This window comes from Vicugna pacos, chromosome 13 (assembly GCF_048564905.1).
Source record: "Vicugna pacos chromosome 13, VicPac4, whole genome shotgun sequence".
In the NCBI taxonomy this organism is placed as follows: Eukaryota; Metazoa; Chordata; class Mammalia; order Artiodactyla; family Camelidae; genus Vicugna; species Vicugna pacos.
The window spans coordinates 32,378,170-32,381,886 of NC_132999.1; the positions used below are offsets into that span (position 1 = coordinate 32,378,170).

Consider the following 3,717-nt stretch of genomic DNA (forward strand, 5'->3'; position numbering starts at 1 on the left):
TGTCCCATGTTCCTGTGCAAGAAGGAAAGAGGGAGAGGATGAAGGGGGGAGAGAGAAAAGCCCCAAGAGGTGGTCACTAGCCTGTATCTGGTGCCTACACCGTGTGGGGCATCATAACATACGCCAGCCCATCTGACTTCCCAAATCACCCCATAAGGCAAGTGGGGTCATCTGTACAGACAAGCCAACTGCAGCTGAAGCCCAGACCTGCCAAAGATCAGAGTCCTATTAGGGGCAGGGCCAGGATTTGGATCCAGTTCCATCTGAACAGGAAGCGGGGTCATGGTTGTTTGCAGACACAACATTTGTCCCCCTTATGGTTCCGTGGGGGGTGGCAGCCCACGCTCACTCTCCTAGACGCCTTCCCGCCTCCTGAGCGGCTCTCTGTGTGGGTGACTTGACAGACATCCTCGCAAAGCCTTTCCAGCTCCCCTAGCTTTACCTGCAGGTCCCTGTGGGAGGCTGGGATGGCAGACTTCCAGCGCTCCCCAGCACACCACCCCCAGTGCTGGTGCTAGAATCTGTCGGTGCCTCTTCAGACTCATAATTAATGGGACTCCTGGCTAGGTTCTGCCTGTTTCACTCTGTCTGAAATTACCGCTCTTTGCCATGAGTTGCTGCTGTGCGTCCCCCGACCCTTCCCCGTCCCTCTCTCCTCTCTTCCTCCCTCTTAGTCTTTTAGTGGAAGGGGATAACAGTCTAATTAGAAAAATCTTTAGAAACAGCTTATTTTACAATAAAACTTTAGATTCCTCATTAATAGAAACTCACAAACTAATATGGACTCTGATGAGGCAAATGTCAGAGAAAGTTTCCCAAAGGAGGAGAGACCCAAGCTGGGCAGGTGGGGAGGATCAGGCCCAGTGGAGGAGGAGGGAGAACTGACAAGTGACACAGAAAAGCACAGGCCTGTGCGGAGCTTGGGGAGGAAACCCCACTGCACTTGGCTTCCAGGCGGGGCTGGTATTCTGGGAGGAGCAGGGGGAGACGGAGGTTGGGTTCCATCACTAACCCAGCTGTGCCATCGTGGGCTTCTGCCCTGAATCCACCTCCCAGGGTGGGAAGAAGACATAAATACGCAGTGAGTGTGAGCATGTGCTTTTCCCCCTCCAGTGCCACGTGAGTTGTGAAGGCTGGTACGATGAAACTGTAGAACAAGGGAGGGACAACTCAGTGGTCTCCACCCTCAACTTCTCGCCCTCATGACTCTAAACTGTAGCCAGTACCCTCCGTGAACAGAATAGTCTCATTCTCAACGTTCACCTTTGCTCATAATGTTACTTCCATATGTAAAGCCTTCTGCCTTCTCTGCCTCCCTGAACACTCTTCCGTTCTCGGAGACTCCTTCCCAAAAGCCTTGCCTCACTCCTCTGAGCCTGTGCTCTCTGGTACACGGCCCCCAGCCCATGTGAGCCCTTCAAGTGTGGTCAGTCCGACTGAGATGTGCTCACGTTTAAAATACACAGCTGCATTTCAGACTTAGTACAAAAAGTAATATACATGTCTCATTAATAAAATATTGATTATATACTGAAATGATATTTTAGATACTTGAGTAAAATAACTCATTAGAAATAATTTCATCTGTTTCCTTTACTTTTTAAATGTGGCTCTTAGAGAACTGACACACGGATCTCACATTTGCGGCACGCGTGGTATTTCTGTCGGTTGGTCCGAGCCTGGCGCTAATCTCTGCTCATGCTTCTACCTTGTCAAAGTAGATTGCAGCACTCGATAAGATTCAAATGCTACTTTGCTATTTATTGCCCTGTTTGGTGTTATGTGTGTAGAGTAACTGTTCACACGTGATCTGCCACTAATTATGTGACCCGCAGCCAGCACCCCCCTCCCCCACCGCGTTTCCTCACCTGGGAAGGAGGGGCCTGGACTTGTTGGTTTCTAACGGCCTTTCTTTCTCTGGCGTCTGATGGCTTGTTCATGAATCCTGATCTTTCTTCTGTTTTAATGTGAAAACTTGCAATCTTCCATGCTACCATTTTTGCATCAGTTATGTAAATGAGCTGAGACTTTCTGTGCACCCCTCTCCCCTTGAGTCAAAGGAATTCACAGACTAAGCCTGGTCTCCGGGCTCAGCACAGAGTGGTGCTCGCGACCTCAAGACCTTAAGCCCAGTGGAAGCAGCACACGTCCCCGAGGCTGGACCTGGGGGGGCCCCTGCCTGTTCCACTGACTCACAAGCACGCAGTCATTCATCAGCAAACACTCACTGGGCCCCAGGCCTGGACAGCCAGGCTCTATGACACACACACAGACCTGCTGCCTCCTGCCCTCGAGGTGATGATAGCACAAGGGACCCCCTGAGCCACAGCGGAGAGCTGTAACAGTACAGCCCAGGCAGCTACAGAGGGGCTGCCTCTCCTCCCCAACAGGGGTGATGGTCACCAGAGAAAAACCCCTTCACCCCTCAAATCACAGGCAGCCTCATCCCAACACATGCAGTAACTTTAGGATAAAGACAAAAGCTTATCAACATGGTGTAATGGATTCCCTTTATTGGGCACTGTGCCCATCTCCCAGCGGCTGTGAGTTTTGGCTACCCTCTTTGGAGATTGCTCAAGTCTTAGTACCTGAGAAATGTCTATTAAAAGAGAGAAAATAAAAAAGAAAGAGGAAGGAAGGGAGGAAAGAAGGAAGGAGGGAAGAGAGGAAGGGAGGGAGGGAGGAAGGAGTCACTCGGGATTGAGGTGACCAAGAGGGGCCTCCCAAACGTGGCTCCTCCTCTCCCTGCCCTGTATGGCAGCTGTCTGGGCCAGGACCGTTCCCTGGTGTATGATTGCCAGCTTCCCTTGTTCTCCATGCCAGAGAAGATTCCCATGTTTCTGAATAGGCATCCTGCCTTGATGTCATAAATCGCAGTGGGTCCTTGATGTCTTCTGCCTGAGGGGGCAAATCTGGGCCTGAGGCTCAAAAGCAGAAACTTAACCTCAACCTAGACCCTCCCATTCATGACCCCCCATCTCCCCAAAGATGCACAGACTCTCCCTCCTGCTGTGCCTCCATCCCTTAACAATAGCACAGAGGTGCCTTTGGCTTCACTCCTGGGAACTCTCATGCTCTTCCAGGGCCCGCAGGGCCTCTTGGATCAGACCGTTCCTCACCTGGGACCTCCTTTTTCCCTTGCAGTCCAACACTGAGATGACTTCCTCAATCCCAGGAATGCAGTCTGTGTCGTCTTCTGTTCAGGGTGCTGGCAAGTTCTCATCAGTACTCAGGTCTCTCCTGCACCGTAAGCCAGAGGAACGGGTTGTGTTCAAATATCGGGGGAATCTGAGTCCCTGGGGCCATGGGCTCCAAAACATCACAGCCTAATTTCTGAGCTGGTAGAGTCTGTTCTAATTGCATCAAGCATCCCCCTCAGCAACAAACACTCAGCCCCGAGCGTTTGAATGAATGGACGTGAAGTGAGTGAATGAAGCGGGACTGGAACTAAGCCTTGGAGACAGTCAGGACACAGAAGAGTAGAGCAGAGGGAGGGACTCTGGGCCCAGGGCGGTGCACGAGGGTGATGCATGGAGAGGGTCATGGGGGAGCCAGGGACATGGGAAGCGGGAGGGAGGGGAGGCCCCAAAGCAGAGGTGGGCCTGAGTAGAGAACTCCAGGGCCCACACGTGAGAAGGACCAGCGGGGTTGGAGGCCTCACCTCCATCATCTTTTCCAAACACATGGGCTTCCTCCTGACCCTCTGAGCCACCTTGT

At 52.2% G+C, this 3,717-nt stretch overlaps 2 long non-coding RNA genes across 2 annotated transcripts; both read right to left on the reverse strand.

Annotated features, from left to right (window-relative positions):
- Positions 1-1,575: 1,575 nt before the first annotated feature.
- Positions 1,576-2,155, reverse strand: LOC140700920 (uncharacterized). The gene is made up of 2 exons (XR_012079677.1): positions 1,869-2,155; positions 1,576-1,708 (listed from the first exon to the last, which is right to left on the reverse strand). It is a non-coding gene; the product is annotated as an uncharacterized lncRNA (long non-coding RNA).
- Positions 2,156-2,493: 338 nt separating this feature from the next.
- On the reverse strand, positions 2,494-3,717 carry LOC140700649 (uncharacterized). The gene is made up of 3 exons (XR_012079124.1): positions 3,662-3,717; positions 3,120-3,240; positions 2,494-2,898 (listed from the first exon to the last, which is right to left on the reverse strand). It is a non-coding gene; the product is annotated as an uncharacterized lncRNA (long non-coding RNA).